Genomic DNA, 22900 nt, shown 5'->3' with positions numbered 1-22900 from the left:
TGGCTTCCTCTCGGTTTCATCACTTGTGGGAGGCCTTTGTTAGCGTGCGGAAATGCCTGCAGAGGGAATGAAAATATTGGCAAGTCTCTACAGCTCTTCTGGAGACCTACAGCTGCACCGACCCCACAGTGTACACATAGACAGACACACAAACACACACAAACACACACACACACACACACACTAAAGTACATGTCGGATAAAGTACATGTCATGTAAAGTACATGTCATGTAAAGTACATGTCGGATAAAGTACATGTCATGTAAAGTACATGTCGGATAAAGTACATGTCAAGTAAAGTACATGTCGGATAAAGTACATGTCATGTAAAGTACATGTCGGATAAAGTACATGTCATGTAAAGTATATGTCATGTAAAGTATATGTCATGTGAAGTACATGTCGGATAAAGTACATGTCATGTAAAGTACATGTCGGATAATGTACATAATGTACATATCATGTACATGTCAAATCAAATCAAATTTTATTGGTCACATACACATGGTTAGCAGATATTAATGTGAGTGTAGCGAAATGCTTGTGCTTCTAGTTCTGACCGTGCAGTAATATCTAACAAGAGATGCACCTGTACTGACCTCGCCTTCTGGATGATAGCGGGGTGAACAGGTAGTGGCTCGGGTGTTGTTCTTGATGATCTTTTGGGCCTTCCTGTGACTTCGGGTGTTGTATGTGTCCTGGAGAGCAGGTAGTTTGCCCCCGGTGATGCGTTGTGCAGTCCGCACTACCCTCTGGAGAGCCTTACGGTTGTGGCCGGAGCAGCCCGACAGGATGCTCTCGATTGTGCATCTATAAAAGTTTGTGAGTGTTTTCAGTGACAAGCCAAATTTCTTCAGCCTCCTGAAGTTGAAGAGGCGCTGCTGCGCCTTCTTCACCACGCTGTCTGTGTGGGTGGACCATTTCAGTTTGTCCGTGATGTGTACGCCGAGGAACTTAAAACTTTCCATCTTCTCCACTGCTGTCTCATGGATATGGATAGGGGGGTGCTCCCTCTGCTGTTTCCTGAAGTTCACGATCATCTCCTTTGTTTTGTTGACATTGAGTGAGAACTTTTTTTCCTGGCACCACACTTCGAGGGCCCTCACCTCCTCCCTGTAGACTGTCTCATCGTTGTTGGTAATCAAGTCTACCACTGTAGTGTCATCTGCAAACTTGATGATTGAGTTGGAGGTGTGCATGGCCACTCAGTCATGGGTGAACAGGGAGTACAGGAGAGGGCTGAGAACGCACCCTTGTGGGCCCCAGTGATGAGGATCAGTGGGGTGGAGATGTTGTTTCCTACCTTCACCACCTGGGGAGGCTTGTCAGAATGTCCAGGACCCAGTTGCACAGGGCGGGGTCGAGACCCAGGGTCTCGAGCTTAATGACGAGTTTGGAGGGTACTATTGTGTTAAATGCTGAGCTGTAATCGATGAACAGCATTCTGACATAGATATTCCTCTTGTCCAGATGGGTTAGGGCAGTGTGCAGTGTTATTGCGATTGCGTCGTCTGTGGACCTATTGGGGCGGTAAGCAAATTGGAGTGGGTCTAGGGTGTCAGGTAGGGTGGAGGTGATATGGTCCTTGATGTAAAGTACGTGTCATGTAAAGTACATTTCGGATAAAGTACATTTGATGTAAAGTACATGTCGGATAAAGCACATGTCATGTAAAGTACATGTCGGATAAAGTACATGTCATGTAAAGTACATGTCATGTAAAGTACATGTCGGATAAAGTACATGTCATGTAAAAACTGTCATGACCGGTCTGGAGGAAACATTTTTCAGTAAACTTTCCAAATATCGACAAAACAAAATACGCTAGACAAAGTGGATTTTTTTTGTGTCTTCAAAATGAATTATGCGAGAAATGTCAGTGTAAACGCTCTAATGTACAAATATTGATATAATAACCATCATATTGAAGTAAACTTGGAGTCACGTGATGACATGTGTGGTCCTTCCACCATGCAATTTATTATACTACAGATGAAATAAGTTATGATGAACTTCACAGGGTGGCGAGAGTGCACTGTGATGAGCTTGATGCTCCTTTCCAATAAATATCGAGAGTCATATTCTGGTGACATGATAATCGTTGCTTGGCTGTAGCTTGACAAATAAAAAGAATCTTGCTTTTTTGCCCATAATAATAATCTCATCGTGTAGGCTTTACGTGCGCTCTAGCCGGCAGTATGCAGATGATGCACATTCACCATATAACGCAACATTTCTTGTGAGAAAACCATCAGTAGAGTGAAAAAAGTGTTGGAATTTCATACGCAAGAATTTTGCTACTACTGTCTGTGAATTGTCTGCGGGGAGGGGAAAACTGAAAACTAGCTGTTATTGGCAGAGAGGTTTGGAACTGACTTTGTTGTTGGTCTATTAACCAATTTACCGCATGGTGATGACACAATGAAAATGCAAAACTCCTGCCCATAAAAACCTACTGATCAGAAGGTCCTGTGTGGAATTTTCACACTTTAGCAATGTCAGCTTCATCAGTGGTTGTACAATATGATTTAAAACACAGGCAAACAGAATTTTGATTGAACTGGGCCTTTAATGGAAATGTTGAACTTGTGTTTCAATTGTGTAGAGAAGAGTCAAAACCAACAGAATGAAAGCAAAGCCATCTGAAACTTTTCAAAGTGAATAGAGTGCAGCAGGTTCCTCTCTCCCGTCCCCCCTGCTCTCTCTTATACACTCAGAGACACACACACAAGTACAGTTGCGATACCCAAATGATGACTTTGTTGATGATACCAGGTTTAGTATCACGATACTCAATACCAACACGGTACCACGCCAACGACAAAAAAAAAGCTGTGAGAGTTTTCAATATCACCCTTTTTTTAATAGAAAAACAACAAAATTAGATGTGGTTTAACCATTGTTATGCTTTTCGAACATCAGCGGACCACTTTTGAGGTCTGGGAACAATCTAAGAGATGTAGATTGATGCGTATAGCTACACATGCACTGGCAGTGTTTCTGCAGCTCACATATAATGGACTGCAAAATAAGCCAGGTAGGCTACTTTGTAGTTAACTTTTAACTGAGAAGGTTTTTGGGAGGACATTTCAATCTACCCGAAGACGGTTATCATTAGCATCGCTAACGGCTACACAAAGTGGTAGACATGCACGCACCCCCCCCCACACACACACACACAGAGGCCTTCCTGTGCCGTTGCCTCTTCAGAAAGTTGCAAAGATTATGAATCACTGATGCATTGTGTTCATGTCATTTTAAAAACTTGGGCAAGTTATTTCATTTTCTAATGAATTCAATACATTTAGTTGATTTCCAAAACGTGATACACATTCGATATAAGCACTCAAAGATCTGTTTTTGACAAACACACACAATCTTTCTCTCACACACACACATGCTCTCTCTCTCTTACTATCACTACCACTCCACCGCTTTTCAAAAGTGGCAGCAGATCTGTAAACCCTAGTCGAAAGAGAAGACAGCAGTTTCACGAAGGGTGACACCTCTCAACTGAGAAAGAGAGCCAGCGAGAGAGGGAGACAGAGAAACAGACACAGAGAGAGAGACAGAGATAGACAGAGAAAGAGAGCCAGCGAGAGAGGGAGACAGAGAAACAGACAGACAAAGAGACAGAGAAACAGACAGAGAGAGAGACAGAGAAACAGACAGAGAGAGAGAGACAGAGATAGACAGACAGAGAAAGAGAGCCAGCGAGAGAGGGAGACAGAGAAACAGACAGACAAAGAGAGAGACAGAGATAGACAGACAGAGAGAGAGAGACAGAGATAGACAGAGAGAGAGAGACAGATATAGACAGACAAAGAGAGAGATACAGAGATAGACAGAGAAAGACAGACAAAGAGAGAGAGACAGAGATTGACAGAGAGAGAGAGACAGAGATTGACAGAGAGAGACAGAGATAGACAGGCAAAGAAAGAGAGCCAGCGAGAGGGAGACAGAGAAACAGACAGAGAAAGAGAGAGACAGAGAAACAGACAGACAAAGAGAGAGACAGAGATAGACAGACAGAGAGAGAGAGACAGAGATAGACAGAGAGAGAGAGAGACAGATATAGACAGACAAAGAGAGAGATACAGAGATAGACAGAGAGAGAGAGACATAGACAGACAAAGAGAGAGACAGAGATTGACAGAGAGAGACAGAGATCGACAGACAGACAGACAGACAGACAGACAGACAGACAGACAGACAGACAGACAGACAGACAGACAGACAGACAGACAGACAGACAGACAGACAGACAGAGACAGACCTTTAATTTGGTACTCCACAATCCTTCTATAAACCTCTCTCTTTGACTTGCTTACTCTCCGGTTCACTCTAACACCACTATGTCTTCAACCTGGTTCTCTCTATCCCTCTTTTTCTCAATCTCTATTTGATTATTTCTTCCTCTTTTTCAATCCCTCTCTCACTCTCTCTCTGTCCCTCCCCCCTTTCTCTCACTCTCTCTCTCTGTCCCTCCCCCCTTTCTCTCACTCTCTCATTCACATACACAGTACAACTAACCGTGTGGGGACACACAATTCAGTCCCATTCAAAATCCTATTTTCCCTAACCCCTAACCCTAAACCTAACTCAAAAACCTAACCTTAACCATAGCTCCTAACCCTAAAACGAATCCTAGCTCCTAACCCTAAACTTAATTCTAAACCTAACACTAAACCCCCTAGAAATAGCAGTTGAACTTGTGGGGACTAACAAAATGGCCCCAGTTGGTCATTTACTTTTCTTGTATAGTTAAACACCCACACACACACTCCTCATATTACGCCCACTTGTGCTCTGCCTCTTGGCAGGCATGTAGCCAGAGGAGAGAATGAGGTGAGGGTCTTATTTCAGGGGGCCAACTGTTGGACACACAGTTCGTAGCCTGTTGCTGTTCTCTCTGTTCTTACACACACACACACGCACACACACACACACACACACACACACACACACACACACACACACACACACACACACACACACACACACACACACACACACACACACACACACACACACACACACACACACACACACACACACACACACACACACACACTCAGTCTGTGTTGGCGGGGACAGAGAGGGTTGTATGTCTCAGTCTGTGTTGGCGGGGACAGAGAGGGTTGTATGTCTCAGTCTGTGTTGGCGGGGACAGAGAGGGTTGTATGTCTCAGTCTGTGTTGGCGGGGACAGAGAGGGTTGTATGTCTCAGTCTGTGTTGGCGGGGACAGAGAGGGTTGTATGTCTCAGTCTGTGTTGGCGGGGACAGAGAGGGTTGTATGTCTCAGTCTGTGTTAGCGGGGACAGAGAGGGTTGTATGTTTCAGTCTGTGTTAGCGGGGACAGAGAGGGTTGTATGTTTCAGTCTGTGTTAGCGGGGACAGAGAGGGTTGTATGTCTCAGTCTGTGTTGGCGGGGACAGAGGGGGTTGTATGTCTCAGTCTGTGTTGGCGGGGACAGAGGGGGTTGTATGTCTCAGTCTGTGTTGGCGGGGACAGAGAGGGTTGTATGTCTCAGTCTGTGTTGGCGGGGACAGAGAGGGTTGTATGTCTCAGTCTGTGTTAGCGGGGACAGAGAGGGTTGTATGTCTCAGTCTGTGTTAGCGGGGACAGAGAGGGTTGTATGTCTCAGTCTGTGTTGGCGGGGACAGAGAGGGTTGTATGTCTCAGTCTGTGTTGGCGGGGACAGAGAGGGTTGTATGTCTCAGTCTGTGTTGGCGGGGACAGAGAGGGTTGTATGTCTCAGTCTGTGTTGGCGGGGACAGAGAGGGTTGTATGTCTCAGTCTGTGTTGGCGGGGACAGAGAGGGTTGTATGTCTCAGTCTGTGTTGGCGGGGACAGAGAGGGTTGTATGTCTCAGTCTGTGTTGGCGGGGACAGAGAGGGTTGTATGTCTCAGTCTGTGTTGGCGGGGACAGAGAGGGTTGTATGTCTCAGTCTGTGTTGGCGGGGACAGAGAGGGTTGTATGTCTCAGTCTGTGTTGGCGGGGACAGAGAGGGTTGTATGTCTCAGTCTGTGTTGGCGGGGACAGAGAGGGTTGTATGTCTCAGTCTGTGTTAGCGGGGACAGAGAGGGTTGTATGTCTCAGTCTGTGTTGGCGGGGACAGAGAGGGTTGTATGTCTCAGTCTGTGTTGGCGGGGACAGAGAGGGTTGTATGTTTCAGTCTGTGTTGGCGGGGACAGAGAGGGTTGTATGTCTCAGTCTGTGTTGGCGGGGACAGAGAGGGTTGTATGTCTCAGTCTGTGTTGGCGGGGACAGAGAGGGTTGTATGTCTCAGTCTGTGTTGGCGGGGACAGAGAGGGTTGTATGTCTCAGTCTGTGTTGGCGGGGACAGAGAGGGTTGTATGTCTCAGTCTGTGTTAGCGGGGACAGAGAGGGTTGTATGTCTCAGTCTGTGTTAGCGGGGACAGAGAGGGTTGTATGTCTCAGTCTGTGTTAGCGGGGACAGAGAGGGTTGTATGTCTCAGTCTGTGTTGGCGGGGACAGAGAGGGTTGTATGTCTCCTGAGCTGTGTTTGCCATCTCTTTGTGCTCCTCTCCTCCTCCCACCTCTGTACACCGCTCTGGCAGAGCCAGCAGCGTCCTCCAGGTCTGTGGGGTTGATGTTGCACTTCTTCAACACTGTTTTCAGCAGGTCCTTGTAGTGCTTCATCTGTCCCCCTGCAGACCGCCGGCCAATGTGTAACTGGCCAGACAGCATTCTAATGACATGGTCGCGCCAGAGCTAGTGTGTGTCGAGTGACCATGGCCTCCATGCTCCTGCAGTTGGTCTTAAAAGTATTTTCGTATGGGGCAGACAGTCGCGCCAGGTGATTCCCAGGATGCATTGCAGGCATCCTATGTGGAATCGCTCGAGTTGCTTGATATGGCGAATATAGGTGACAAAGGCTTCACAGCTGTAAAGAAGTGTGGTGATGCAGACGGCTTGATAGACGACGACTTTGGTGTGGAGGTGGAGATCCCTGTTTTGGAAGACCCTGCGTCTGAGTTTTGTTTGATCCGGTTTTCAATTTCGGGGTCCAGGGGAATTATCTTATTTTGCATTTCTCGACAGCTGAGTGGAACACTAGATAGGTGCGTGCAGTAGTCTATCCAGGCAATTTTTTGGACACCTTTTCTAGACCTCTACACAGCTGGGGTGAGCAATGTGGCTTCAAAATAGGGCTGCTCAGTCCCCCTCCCACACACACATACATACAGTACCAGTCAAAAGTTTGACACACCAACTCATTCAAGAGTTTTTCTTTATTTGTACTATTTTCTACATTGTAGAATAATAGTGAAGACATCGACACTATGAAATAACACATGGAATCATGTAGTAACCAAAAAAGTGTTAAACAAATCAAAATATATTTTATATTTCAGATTCTTCAAAGTAGCCACCCTTTGCCTAGAGCATACTGGACTGTTGGCTGAAGAGGTCCATCAGCCAATTTCTTGGGCTACTCTACCTATTTTGGCAATTGGCCTGGACCCCTGCTGATCCATTACGACTGGTCTGCCGACGTAACCGCACAAGGGTTGCTACAACAGACTTCTTGCGTCGCAATGTCCCTCTAAGGCCCTCTGCTAGCCTGCTAGCCCCGGCCCTCTAGCTGTCTGAATCGCAATGTGTCCAGCCACCCAGCTACTCACTGAACCCTATGTTCACTCGGCTACACATGCCTCTCCCTAATGTCAATGTGCCTTGTCCATTGCTGTTTTGGTTAGTTATTATTGTCTTATTTCACTGAGCCTCCAACCCTGCTCAATATGCCTCTGCTAACCCTCTTGTCCCATCTCCCACACATGCAGTGACCTCTCCTGGTTTAATTGATGTCTCTAGAGACAATACCTCTCTCATCGTCACTCAATGCCTAGGTTTACCTCCACTGTATTCACATCCTTCCATAACTGTGTCTGTACATTATGCATTGAATCTATTCTACCTCGCCCAGAAACCTGCTCCGTCTACTCTCCGTTCTGAACATACTAGATGACCAGTTCATATAGCCTTTAGCCAACCCTTTTTACCCTACTCCTCCTCTGTTCCTCTGGTGATGTAGAGGTTAATCTAGGTCCTGCAGTGCCTAGCTCCATTCCCATTCCCCAGGCACTCTCATTTGTTGACTTCTGTTACTGTAAAAGCCTTGCTTTCATGCAAGTTTGTTCTATTCACTGCTTTAGCACACTCTGCCAACCCGGATGTCCTAGCCGTGTCTGAATCCTGGCTTAGGAAGTCCACCAAAAACCCAGAAATGCCCATCCCTAACTATAACATTTTTTGACAAGATAGAACTGCCAAAGGGGGCGGAGTTGCAATCTACTGTATAGAGAGCCTGCAGAGTTCTGTCTTACTATCCAGGTCTGTGCCCAAACAATTTGAACTTATACTTTTAAAATCCACCTTTCCAGAAACAAGTCTCTCACCATTACCACATGCTATAGACCACCCTCTGCCCCCAGCTGTGCCCTGGACACCATATGTGAATTGATTGCCCCCCATCTATCTTCAGAGCTCGTGCTGTTAGGTGACCTAAACTGGGACATGTTTAACACCCCGGCGATCCTACAATCTAAGCTTGATGTCCTCAATCTCACACAAATGATCAATGAACCTACTAGGTACAACCCCAAATCCGTAAACACAGGTACCCTCATAGATATCATCCTAACCAACCTGCCCTCCAAATACACCTCTGCTGTCTCCAACCAGGATCTCAGCGATCACTGCCTCATTGCTTGTGTCCATAATGGGTCTGCGGTCAAATGACCACCCCTCATCACTGTCAAACGTTCCCTAAAACACTTCAGCGAGCAGGCCTTTCTAATAGACCTGGCCCGGGTATCCTGGAAGGATATTGACCTCATTCCGTCAGTAGAAGATTCCTATGCTTTCCTCACAATAAGCATGCCCCATTCAAAAAATGTAGAACCGGGAACAGGTATAGCCTGTGGCTCACTCCAGACCTGACTGCCCTTGACCAACACAAAAACATCCTGTGGCAATCTGCAATAGCATCAAACAGCCCCAGCGACATGCAACTTTTCAAGGATTTGCTACAGACCTATATCTATCCTACCCTGCCTTTCTAAGGTCTTCGAAAGCCAAGTTAACAAACAGATCACCAACAGTGGTGATCTCTTTGGACACTGTGCTAACTAAGCTTTAATGCTATACAACTCTCCTTCTGTGGCCTCCAACTGCTCTTAAATGCAAGTAAAACTAAATGCATGCTCTTCAACCGATCAATACCAGCACCTGCCAGCCCGTCCAGCATCACTACTCTGGACGGTTCTGACTTAGAATATGTGGACATCTACAAATACATAGGTGTCTGGTTAGACTGTAAACTCTCCTTCCAGACTCACATTAAGCATCTCCATTCCAAAATTAAATCTAGAATCGGCTTCCTATTTCACAACAAAGCATCCTTCACTCATGCTGCCAAACATACCCTCGTAAAACTGACTATCCTACCGATCGTTGACTTTGGCGATGTCATTTACAAAATAGCCTTCAAACACTGTACTCAGCAAACTGGATGCAGTCTATCACAGTGTCATCCGTTTTGTCACCAAAGCCCCATATACCACCCACTACTGCGACCTGTATGCTCTCGTTGGCTGGCCCTCGCTTCATATTCGTCGCCAAACTCATAGCTCCAGGTCAGCTATAAGTCTTTGCTAGGTAAAGCCCCGCCTTATCTCAGCTCACTGGTTAACATAGCAGCACCCACCCGTAGCACGAGCTCCAGCAGGTATATTTCACTGGTCCCCCCCAAAGCCAATACCTACATTGGCCACCTTTCCTTCCAGTTCTCTACTGCCAATGACTGGAACGAATTGCAAAAATCACTGAAGCTGGAGACTCATATCTACCTCACTAACTTTAAGCACCTGCCGTCAGAGCAGCTCACAGATCACTACACCTGTACATAGCGCATCATGTAAATAGCCCATCCAACTACCTTGTCCCCATACTGTCATTTATTTATTTATGCTCCTTTGCACCACAGTATCTCTACTTGCACATTCATTTTCTACACATCTATCACTCCAGGGTTTAATTGCTAAATTGTAATTATTTTGCCACCATGGCCTATTTATTGCCTTACCTCCCTTATATTATCTCATTTGCACACACTGTATATAGACTTTTTTCTATTGTGTTATTGACTGTATGTTTGTTTATTCCATGTGTTGTTGTTTGTGTCGCACTGCTTTGCTTTATCTTGGCCGGGTCACAGTTGTAACTAGCCTACCTGGTTAAATAAAGGTGAAATGAAATATAAAATAAAAACGTATATAATGTGTTGGGAAGGGACTTCTTTCTCACTGTTGATGAAATCATTTCATTGAACTGGGTTCCCCTCTGCTTTTATATAACTGACAAGTCCACTTAGTCCTCACACACACACCTTCTGGAGACTTTGCATTAGTCGCGTTAGTATATTTTCCAACACGTCCCCGCCGAAGAACTTAATCGAGATTTTAGTTCTGGGTTACCGAGATTCATGTACGATAAGCAGAGCTACAGCTTGAAGTCTCTCCTTACACAGTTCATATTAAAACCAAGAACAAAGAACATGTCTAACATACAGGTAACTGTCAAAATAAAAGAAACACTAAAAGAATACAAAGTATATTTAAAGCAGGTGCTTTCCACACAGGTGTGGTTCCTGAGTTAATTAAGCAGTTAACATCCCATCTCTGTCTTTGTTTCTCTTTCTCGCTCTCTATCCCTCTCTCTCTCCTTTCCACTCTGTCTTTCTCTCTATCCCTCTCTCTCTCCTTTCCACTCTGTCTTTCTCTCTCTCTCTCTCTCTCTCCTTTCCACTCTGTCTTTCTCTCTATCCCTCTCTCTCTCCTTTCCACTCTGTCTTTCTCTCTCTCTCTCTCTCTCTCTCCTTTCCACTCTGTCTTTCTCTCTATCCCTCTCTCTCTCCTTTCCACTCTGTCTTTCTCTCTATCTCTCCTTTCCACTCTGTCGTTCTCTCTATCCCTCTCTCTCTCTCGTTCTCTGTCTTTCTCTCTATCTCTCTCTCTCTCGTTCTCTGTCTTTCTCCCTCTCCTCTGACCATGCAGACAGAGCAAGTCGTGACAGCAACTGCCACCTCGCCACACCATTTGTGAAATTATTCAAATGAGGCTATTGTTTTGTTGTTTACTGACTTGAATGGCTAGACAGACAAAAGGGAACATGTTTCAATTATTCATTAACATTCTCCCTTCCTCTCTCCCTCTCTTTCTTTCTTTTTTCCTTACTTTTCCTCTCTCTTATTACCTCTCTCTCAATCCCTATCCCCCTTCCTCTTCCTCCCCCGCTTTCTCCCCCTCTATCCACACCCCCTCCCAACCTTACCTTCCCTCTCCTCGTAGGCGTTATGAAAAGCAGAGCCATTAAGGAATGTGTCCCTTCTTGTGATTTGGAGCATATTACAACCATTCATCAGAGGAAGGGGACACCTGACAGGCCGACAGACAGAGAGCAGTCTCTGTAATCACATAAAACCATGTCCCTACATACAAAAGTATGTGGACACCCCATCATATTAGTGGACTCTGCAATTTCAGCCACATCCATTTCTGACAGGTGTATACAATTGAGAACACAGCCATGCAATCTCCATAGACAAACACTGGCACAAGAATGGCCTTACTGAGCTGACAAGGTAAAAATCTGTCGTTATGCACCTGAATAAGGAAGTTAACCCACTGTTCCTAGGCCGTCATTGTAAGTAAGAATTTGTTCTTAACTGACTTGCCTAGTTAAAAAAAGGTTAAATAAATTAAAAATTAAAAAATACACTGAAGAGCTCAGTAACTTTCAATGTAGCACCGTCATAGGATGCCACCTGTCCAACAAGACAGTTTGTCAAATTTCTGCCCTGCTAGAGCTGCCCCGGTCAACTGTAAGGGCTGTTATTGTGATGTGGAAATGTCTAGGAGCAACAACGGCTCAGCCACAAAGTGATAGGCCACACAAGCTCACAAAACGGGACCGCCAAGTATGGAAGCGCATAGTGCCTAAAAACCGTCTGTCCTCGGTTGAAACACTCACTACCAAGTTCCAAACTGCCTCTAGAAGCAATGTCAGCACAATAACTGTTCCTCGGGAACTTCCTGAAATGGGTTTCCATGTGCGAGCAGATGCACACAAGCCTAAGATCACCATGTGTAATGCCAAGCGTCGACTGGAGTGGTGTAAAGCTCGCCGCCATTGGACTCTGGAACAGTGGAAACTCATTCTCAAGAGTGATGAATCATGCCATCTGGCAGTCCCAAGGACAAATGCATATTGCCAACTCTAAAGTTTGTTGGAGAATGAATAATGGTCTGGTGCTGTTTTTCATGGTCCGGCTAGGCCCCTTAGTTCCAGTGAAGGGAAATATTAACGCCACAGCATACAATTACATTCTATACGATTCTGTGCTTCCAACTTTTGTGGCAACAGTTGTGGAAAGGCCTTTTCCTGTTTCAGCATGACAATGCTGAAAGCGAGGTCCATACAGAAATGGTTTGTTGAGATCGGTGTGGAAGAACTTGAATGGCCTGCACAGAGCCCTGACCTCAACCCCTTCGAAAACCTTTGGTTGGAATTGGAACGCCGACTGCGAGGCAGGCCTAATCGCCCAGCATCAGTGCCCCACCTCACTAATGCTCTTGTGGCTGAATGGAAGCAAGTCCCCACAGCAATGTTCCAACATCTAGTGTAAAGCCTTCTCAGAACAGTGGAGGCTGTTATAGCAGCAAAGGGGGGAACAACTCCATATTAATGCCCATGATTTTGGAAGGGTGTGAGATGTTCAACAAGCTTTTGGTCATGTAGAATACACTTCCGGCGCCGACAGAGATGGCCGCCTCGCTTCGCGTTCCTAGGAAACTATAAAGTATTTTGTTTTTTTACGTGTTATTTCTTACATTGGTACCCCAGGTAATCTTAGGTTTCATTAAATACAGTCGGGAAGAACTACTGAATATAAGAGCAACGTCAACTCACCATCAGTAGGACCAGGACCAGATGACTTTCCCAGAAGCGGATCCTGTGTTCTGCCTTCCACCCAGGACAACGGAATGGATCCCAGCCTGCGACCAAAAACAACGACGTCGTAAAAGAGGGAAACTAAGCGGTCTTCTGGTCAGGCTCCGGAAACGGGCACATCGCGCACCACTCCTTAGCATACTACTCGCCAATGTCCAGTCTCTTGACAACAAGGTTGATGAAATCCGAGCAAGGGTAGCATTCCAGAGGGACATCAGAGACTGTAACGTTCTTTGCTTCACGGAAACATGGCTCACTCGAGAGACGCTAACGGAATCGGTGCAGCCAGCTGGTTTCTCCACGCATCGCGCCGACAGAAACAAACATCTTTTTGGTAAGAAGAGGGGCGGAGGGGTATGCCTTATGATTAACGAGACATGGTGTGATCATAACAACATAATGGAACTCAAGTCCTTCTGTTCACCTGACTTAGAATTCCTCACAATCGCATGTTGACCGCATTATCTACCAAGGGAATTCTCTTTGATTATAATCACAGCCATATATATTCCCCCCCAAGCAGACACATTGATGGCCCTGAACAAACTTTATTTGACTCTTTGCAAACTGGAAACCACATATCCTGAGGCTGAATTCATTGTAGCTGGGGATTTTAACAAGGCTAATCTGAAAACAAGGCTCCCTAAATTGTATCAGCATATCGATTGAGCAACCAGGGCTGGTAAAACCTTGGATCATTGCTATTCTAACTTCCGCGATGCATATAAGGCCCTTCCCCGCCCTCCTTTTGGAAAAGCTGACCACGACTCCATTTTGTTGCTCCCTGCCTACAGACAGAAACTAAAACAAGAAGCTGAGGTCTGTTCAACGCTGGTCCGACCAATCTGATTCCACGCTTCAAGACTGCTTCGGTCACGTGGACTGGGATATGTTCCGCATTGCGTCAAACAACAACATTGACGAATATGTTGATTCGGTGAGCGAGTTCATTAGAAAGTGCAAACTATCAGCCCTCCAGGACACCTACACCACCCGATGTCACAGGAAGGCCATAAAGATCATCAAGGATAACAACCAGCCGAGCCACTGCCTGTTCACCCCGCTATCATCCAGAAGGCTAGGTCAGTACAGGTGCATTACATTACATTTACATTTAAGTCATTTAGCAGACGCTCTTATCCAGAGCGACTTACAAATTGGTGCATTCACCTTATGACATCCAGTGGAACAGCCACTTTACAATAGTGCATCTAAATCTTTTAAGGGGGGGGTGAGAAGGATTACTTTATCCTATCCTAGGTATTCCTTAAAGAGGTGGGGTTTCAGGTGTCTCCGGAAGGTGGTGATTGACATTAAAGCAAGGACCGAGAGACTGACAAACAGCTTCTATCTCAAGGCCATCAGACTGTTAAACAGCCACCACTAACATTGAGTGGCTGCTGCCAACACACTGACTCAACTCCAGCCACTTTAATAATGGGAATTGATGGAAAAATATATCACTAGCCACTTTAAACAATGCTACTTAATATAATGTTTACATACCCTACATTACACATCTCATATGTATATAATGTACTCTATATCATCTACTGCATCTTTATGTAATACATGAATCACTAGCCACTTTAAACTATGCCACTTTTGTTTACATATCCTACATTACACATCTCATATGTATATACTGTACTCGTTACCATCTACTGCATCTTGCCTATGCCGTTCTGTACCATCACTCATTCATATATCTTTAAGTACATATTCTTTATCCCTTTACACTTGTGTGTATAAGGTAGTAGTTTTGGAATTGTTAGGTTAGATTGCTCGTTGGTTATTACTGCATTGTCAGAACTAGAAGCACAAGCATTTCGCTACACTCGCATTAACATCTGCTAACCATGTGTTTGTGACAAATACATTTGATTTGATTTGATTATCATTCTTAGTATACACTCTACAAGGTGTCGAAAGCATTCTACAGGGATGCTGGCCCATGTTGACTCCCAATGCTTCCCACAGTTGTGTCAAATTGGCTGGATGTCCTTTGGGTGGTGGACCATTCTTGATTCACACGGGAAACTGTTGAGCATGAAAAACCCAGCTGCGTTGCAGTTCTTGACACACTCAAACCGGTGCGCCTGGCACCTACTATCATACCCCATTCAAAGGCACTTTAATCTTTTGTTTTGTCTTGCCAATTCACCCTCTGAATTGCACACATACACAATCCATGTCTCAATTGTCTCAAGGCTTAAAAATCCTTCTTTAACCTGTCTCCTCCTCTTCATCTACTCTGATTGAAGTGGATTTAACAAGTGACATCAATAAGGGATCATAGCTTTCAACTGGATTCATCTGGTCAGTCTATGTCATGGAAATGTACCAATGACCCATGCAGTGCAAAAAAATGAAAAACATGTTTTAAGTGTAAATGCTACAACAACCTATAGCTACGTTTTTGTTATTTGGAGTTATTAAATGCTTTTGAATTAGGATCGCAGCATATTATGCACATCTTCAAACAGCAGCAAATGCTGGACAAATATTATTGATCTCTTTTGTTTTAATATGTTAAAATACACAGCATCTTATGCACCAGAGTTTGTGAGCAGAAAGGAGCTAGAGCGGACTGAAGAGCGGAGCATGCCCAATTTGCCTGGAGCATGGAGCGAGATCCAGCCTCGACCTTTTCGAAATCCAGCCTCTGCCTTTTTCGCTCCTGTAGCGCTCACTTCACGAGCTCAGGGCATGCCCGGCCCAGCATGCATTTGTAATCTACTTGTTTGCTGCTATAGCCCCTTGCTTTAGCTACTGTCATGAAGTTGCCTAAATATTTCCAGAAAGAAACACACAGGTGCTAAATCAAGGTGACTTACAAAGATTAGGACCAAGAGCAAGAGAGGGAGTGTGGTGATTTAGTGTTCACAAATAAATAACCATTGTGGAATCTGAAAAGACTCTTACCCTGAAAGAAAGGAACGGAGTGGGTAGGTAACTAAGTGTGTCATTGTAGCAAAGTATTTATAAACTCAAATCAGATCTCTTAAAAGTTCTGTTCATTTTCGTTCTATTATCTATACAATAGGCCTGGCATATTCCCACGTTCAAGGAGCTTTCCTTTTTGATTGGGTTATTTTGCCTAAAAACCTTGAGGCATACCTATAGAAAAATGTAAAAAACAACTCTGCCCAGCCTGGCAAGAGTGGCCAAAATGGTGTTTAGCATCCCCAGTGGCTCGTCAAGTGTGGAGGCACCATCGCATGAGCCTGAAGTCACAGACTGGCCAAATTCGTGTTTCTAAAAATGAATTCAAAAGCACTAATAAGTCATTTTTTGTTTAAGTTGTATTTAATTCTATATAAGTCACAGCCTACATGCGCAATATATAGACTATAACGATTTAATACAACTGAATGTTGTTTAAATGCTGAGGGCTTTATGTCCCTACCAGCATATTGTGTCTTACTCGCAAATGCATCACAATGTGTTTATTTGTAGGCTAACCTTGAAATAAATGAAATAATATAGCCTAAATCATTTGCTTAGGCTCCCTGTCTGGCTCCTGACCTATTTAAAGTGTTTATATGATATTGAATACGACGTGTTGCCTATTTGAAATGATGTTCGCCTCTTACATTCACCTTTTCATGTTTATTCAAACACTTTTCATATAAACCCATATGGTTTGAGTTCAATACTTAAAAACCAATTGGTAGGTTCGGTTAGACACACAAATAGATGGGTGTTGGTTAAATTGTTATTTTAATGAATAGGGTCAATTTGGCAGCAGTTCTTTTCCTGCAGCTGCTCCAAATATTTTTTTTTTGCGGAGCTGTAGGAAAGCACTGCTCCATGAGCGATAAGCGAGATTTCCAACCGCTCAACTCTGCTCGCATGCTCTGCTATGCACATACGTGGACATTATAAAGGGTTCTATTTTTTCGAATAAAACAATGGCCAGTTTGGGTCACAGCTGCACGTTTTTTGTAAAAACAGAGGCTATGTCTGGCCCGCCAATTCGTTGCGTTTTTTTTTTCAATATTGCCCGTGCGCTGACTGAGTCTGACTCCCCTGGGCTAGCGAAACAATCTATGTAGCTAGCTATTTATTTAGCAAGCTACAAACACAGAGCCTAATGTTAGCTAGCTAGCTGCTTGGAGGACGTAATGTCATGTCATTGGAGGAGTGGGTGAGTGACTGACTTTTTCCCCTCATATCGTTTTTCGGTGGCTACAGCTAGAGTACGAGTGTCATTTGGTTAGCTAACAAGAAATGTGAATCACTTTGCTATCTAGCTAGCTATGCTGCACTTGAACAACTGTTATCCACAGTTAGCATATCTTTTAGTTGTCAATCAAATGTATTTGGCATTGATCAGGCAAGTTCCCATTCAGTTGTCAAAACATGGGTTGGGACAAGCATGCATTGGCAAGCAAGCTGCAGAAGGACGAGCATGCCACTATTCCCTATCGTTCATCAGTGCAATTTTGATGGCCAACTAGCTGAAAAAGTTTGAGAGGGTTTATCTAATGTTCCCTCATTAGATTTTAGCTCATCTCGCTCTGGCTAGCATTAGTTGTTGATCTTGTTGATGTGCATAGGCAACTGAGGGAGAGAGCCTACCTATTCATGGTTGTTTGATCAATAGGACAGTAAAGTTCCCAAATGTAAGAGGACTCCCATGATATTTACAGTACATATTTGCAGTAATCAATTAAGGTGTATTTTCTGGCTTTTGGATAAAGCATTCTAATGATCTAAAGTCACGCTGTTGCTACTGCCTGTAAACACACAGTCCAGTTCAAAGTCAATGAGGGCAGGCCCATGTGGCAAATGGCTTATTTGCATATAGGCCTACTGTAGCTCTGATTGGCTATGGAGCACCAGTCTGCGTAGACTCCAGTCATAGACAAGACAGATTTGTATTTGGTTTGGTTTTAATTCCCAAACATTCTATGAATTTATGAAAATGTGAAAATTACCACATCTACAGTGGCTTGTGAAAGTATTCACCCCCCTTGGCATTTTTCCTATTTTGTTGCCTTACAACCTGGAATTAAAATGTATTTTTTTTGGGGGGGGTTGTATCATTTGATTTACACAACATGCCTACCACTTTGAAGATGCAAAATATTTTTGTAAAACAAACAAGATAAAAAAAACTGAACTTGAGCGTGCATAACTATTCACCCCCCCCAAAGTCAATAGAGAGCCACCTTTTGCAGCAGATTACAGCTACAAGTCTCTTGGGGTATGTCTCTATAAGCTCGGTACATCTAGCCACTGGGATTTTTGCCCATTCTTCAAGCTCTGCTGGTGTACAGCAATATTTAAGACATACCAAAGATTCTCAATTGGATTGAGATCTGGGATTTGACAAGGCCATTTCAAGGCATTTAAATGTTTCCCCTTAAACCACTCGAGCGTTGCTTTAGCAGTATGCTTACGGTCATTGTCCTGCTGGAAGGTGAACCTCTGTCCTAGTCTCAAATCTCTGGAAATCTGAAACCGGTTTCCCTCAAGAATTTCCCTGTATTTAGCGCCATCCATCATTCCTTCAATTCTGACCAGTTTACCAGTCCCAGATGAAAAACATTCCCACAGCATGATTCTGCCACCACCGTGCTTCACACCAAACGTTTTTGCTTATTACTTTCTTTAAGCAATGGCTTTTTTCTGGCCTCTCTTCCCTAAAGCCCAGCTCTGTGGAGTGTACTGCTTAAAGTGGTCTATGGACAGATAATCCAATCTCCACTGTGGAGCTTTGTAGCTCCTTCAGGGTTATCTTTGGTCTCTTTTTTGCCTCTGATTAATGCCCTCCTTGTCTGGTCCATTAGTTTTTGTCTCTTGGCAGGTTTGTTGTGTTGCCATATTCTTTCCATTTTTTAATAATGGATTTAATGGTGCTCCGTTGGGATTTTCAAAGTTTCTGATATTTTTTTATAACCCAACCCTGATCTGTACTTCTCCACAACTTTGTCCCTGACCTGTTTGGGGAGCTCCTTGGTCTTCATGGTGCTGCTTGTTTGGTGGTGCCCCTCGCTTCGTGGTGTTGCAGACTCTTGGGCCTTTCAGAACAGGTGTATATATAATAAGATCATGTAACAGATTGTGACACTTAAATAAAGCCCACATGTGTGCAATCTAACTAATGATGTGACTTCTGAAGGTAATTGGTTGCAGCAGATCTTATTTAGGGGGTTCATAGCAAAGGGGGTGAATACATATGCACACACCACTTTTCCCTTTTTTTGTTTTTTTGTTTTGTTTTTTTAAACAAGTTATTTTTTTCATTTCACTTCACCAATTTGGATTATTTTGTTTATGTCCATTACATGAAATCCAAATAAAATACATTTAAATTACAGGTTGTAACAAAATAGGAAAAATGAGTAAGTGCTCAGTTGTCAGTAAAAAATAAAAATAAAAATAATAATAATGATATATTTCCTGGGGGTGTTTATGAACAGATTTTCATTTGTTTTTGCTAAATAATAATAATATTAAACCTGGATGTTTTATTTTATATTATGAGTCATGTTTTACCTTGCTTCAAAGTAGCCTATAGGCAAAAATCCGACCATGTTAATGTGGAGAAGTTTGGAGAAGCTTACAATTTATCCTCCTGTTCTGCATGCCAATTATGATTTTAATTTGTGCATTTTCATAGAACAGTTTCATTTCAATAATAACGTTTTTGTTTCGCAAAATCTGGATTAAAATGATAAAAATCTAAAAGTTGAAACTCAACTAATGCGAGATCACTAGCCTCTGCCATATGGACACACTGATACGCCGTGATCCATTGGCGGCTAAAGAAATGAGCACATGGAACTCATAGCCTATAGTCCAATGCAGCAGTAGGCCTATAATTTCCATTGCTCTTTCACACCGAGGATTGGTGATTATCGAGGGGGAGATTTTTGTTATGCTTTTACTGTGAGGAACTATAGTTTTAATGTATTATCATTTGCAATTAATGTTAAAAAAACACTATGCTCAGGTGCACACGCTCCCTCAACATTATCATGACAGAGACACCAGATACATCCTCACAGCTTACATGGAGCACTCCAAACAAAAGACAAATCTTGTAAATTATGGTTATGAAATAAACCAAAACTTGTTTCTCACAATTGTAGCAGGATGTGAACTCTGTAAACCACGTTTCCACTCCGAGAATGGGAACTGTAAATAACTGTAATTAATACATGCATTAACCAATTATTTATATATACACTAGATGACTGACAGGGGGCGCTGTTTTGAAGCCACGGCGCCACCATCTTGGCACTCCCTCACCATTGTAAAAAATACTTTGGAGGCTCGGCAAATGTATTTATTAATGTCTACATTTATTCTATTACAGACACCTAAATGCATACTTTTTAAATGATATTATGTAAGCTAAATGTTAACGTTTAACATTTTAAAATATATAGAAACAGTTTCCTGAAAGTATAATTACTGTCCCCACTACAATAGAGAAATCCTCAGACATGTAATTCTGTCCTTTAAACATTTAATTGAAATACTGTAGAATTCCATTCATTCCTATGGAGGACTGCTTTTCTGAGGTGTGCCAATATAGCCAACCGGTGGCATCAATCGTCTCATTGGCCAATATATTGCATCAGCAATCCAGGGATTACAGTATATACATCATTGGCATTAACAGAAATGAATGTAACCAGATGATGGGGATGAACGATATATTTACTACTGGTGACATATGTAATGGGGAATTGATTTTAAAAAATCCACGGGCAAACAACTCACACAATGAAACAATGAATGCGCAAGAATTGATGGGAGACAGCTGAGTCCTTCTGGAGAGAGACTCGCCCATATCTTCGCCACACACCCCTCCTCTTCTTGTCTCAAAAGTTTAAATTATACTCAAGACACATTATCTTCAAACATATTTTAGATCTTTTCACTGACAGCCCTAACTCAATAAGCAACTAGGCCTATTGCCACGCGCACTGCCCAAACTGCGGGCCTCCCAAATAGGCATGGGGCTACGAGTTTGTGATTTTAAGCAATCCACATCTATTTTTTAAAAGAAGCTAAGGACCGTGGATTCCTCTGTAGCTAAGTCATGGTTTCTGGTGAAGTATAATGAATGATTTTATTTATTTCTGTATGGACAGTAGTAATTATGTAACTTCCTTATTGGATCCAGCCATTTCTCTCATGTTCTACTGTTTTTCATATCAACTTTATTTTATTGTCCAGAAGCCAAAGGCACAATCCTAGTCATATCAGCAACCTATCCTGGTTGTTGCATCTTTGGATTCCCCCTTTTTCTAAGTTTCAAACAGAAATGTTCATGCATGGAACCGCTATAAGGTGTGCTGTTTAGAATTATGTTTTTCCAGGTGTGCTGTTTAGAATTATGTTTTTCCAGGTGTGCTGTTTAGAATGGGGATTTGCCGCAAATTGCATTTTGGCAAATGTTTGAAAATGATGTTTTATTGGCTGCTTCATTACATGAGTTGCATGTTCTGTTAAGATGCCTTACCATAATCTAAATGTGATTTATGTCATTCTGAGCACCATGAGTTTGCACCCAATGGATTTGGGTCCGGTACATTTCTTAAATGACCGGTAAATTAGAATCTTCCCGGTCACTTTGTCCGGCACCATATTCTCCTAACGGAAGCCCTGACACACACGCGCGCGCGCACGCACACACACACAGGAGGGGAGAAACACTGGGATGCTGCCCTTCGTGTTACAGGAATACATTTTCCTCAAGTCAACATTATGGGGAGAGAGAAAGGGAGGGAGAAAGATGGAGGGAGAGAGAAAATGGGAGGAGAGGATGCAACTTTCCTTTCACTGTACACCCTCCCTTTCTATGACTGGCTGTCAACCTCAGTTTCAAGCTTCACACCCAATCCTCTCTCTTCTGTGAAAGGTGTTAGTCCTTCAATCCAAGCAGAGAAAACATTTCCCCTGGTGTGACTTGTTTTTATTGTGCAGCCATGACAACAGCTTTCCCAATACATAAAAAATCATTAAACTGGGAAAGCACTTCTGTATGTGTGTCTGTCAGACCAGAGTTCAAACACGTTTATTTGATTAGTTGTTATTATAAATACTTATTTTCTGCGCATTTGAGTATTTTCAAATACATTATTTCAAAAACTCCTAGGACCTGGGTTCAACACAGGAGCATTTATTTGAATAAATACTCTGTATTTGTGTATTTTCAAATGCATGCCAATACCTTCCAAGTGTATTTCCAAATGCATTCCAATATTAAAATACTTTGAAATAACAAATATCTGAATATCAACTTCAAAATGTATGTGTAAGTAATTTAAATAATTTAAATAGAATTTGAACCCAGGTCTGGTGTGTGTGTGTGCGCGTGTGTGTAGGAAGAGGATAAGAGGGGTCGTTTGCCTACCTGTGTGGACTCTGACCTGGGCTGGGAGTGATGTCACAAGCCCCCCTCACCCCCACCCCTCCCTTCATGTATATCCTTCAGGAGCGGTCCTCACTGGTCTTCACCGTACACCGGACCTGACAGAGAGGAGAGGGAGGGGAAATAAGCTGTTCAATTTCTGCAAAGAACTACAAGGTTACACAGATTTGTTCCTGCTGCGAAATTGCTGTGTGTGTGTGTGTGTGTGTGTGTGTGTGTGTGTGTGTGTGTGTGTGTGTGTGTGTGTGTGTGTGTGTGTGTGTGTGTGTGTGTGTGTGTGTGCCACGAGACATTAGCCCACTGTTAGCCCACTGAGCTAAAGCCTCTGGTATTCGCTCTGGGAGCGACACTAGTCTTCACTAGGACACTAGTCTTCAAGTTTACTCATCACATGAGCATAGTCCAAAGAACCACCTCTATTACAAGTGCATTCTGCAGAAATATGCAAATATGTCTTGT

At 43.4% G+C, this 22900-nt stretch overlaps 1 protein-coding gene across 5 annotated transcripts in view; it reads right to left on the bottom strand.

Moving 5' to 3' along the window:
- LOC118361163 (zinc finger MIZ domain-containing protein 1) overlaps positions 1–22900 on the bottom strand; it is a 241955-nt gene that overhangs the window by 139156 nt on the left and 79899 nt on the right. For 4 of the 5 annotated variants that reach the window (XM_052475034.1, XM_052475016.1, XM_052475018.1 and 1 more), the window contains exon 2: positions 22424–22539. The gene's annotated coding sequence lies outside the window, so the exon portion shown is untranslated. Of the gene's footprint in view, positions 1–13002; positions 13089–22423; positions 22540–22900 lie in introns of those variants that run through there. The other variant, XM_052475017.1, reaches the window with a different exon arrangement.

Source organism: Oncorhynchus keta, chromosome 2, assembly GCF_023373465.1.
Source record: "Oncorhynchus keta strain PuntledgeMale-10-30-2019 chromosome 2, Oket_V2, whole genome shotgun sequence".
Taxonomy (NCBI): Eukaryota; Metazoa; Chordata; class Actinopteri; order Salmoniformes; family Salmonidae; genus Oncorhynchus; species Oncorhynchus keta.
Note: the sequence above shows the minus strand (reverse complement) of the source record. Positions and strands in the feature narration are given on the sequence as shown.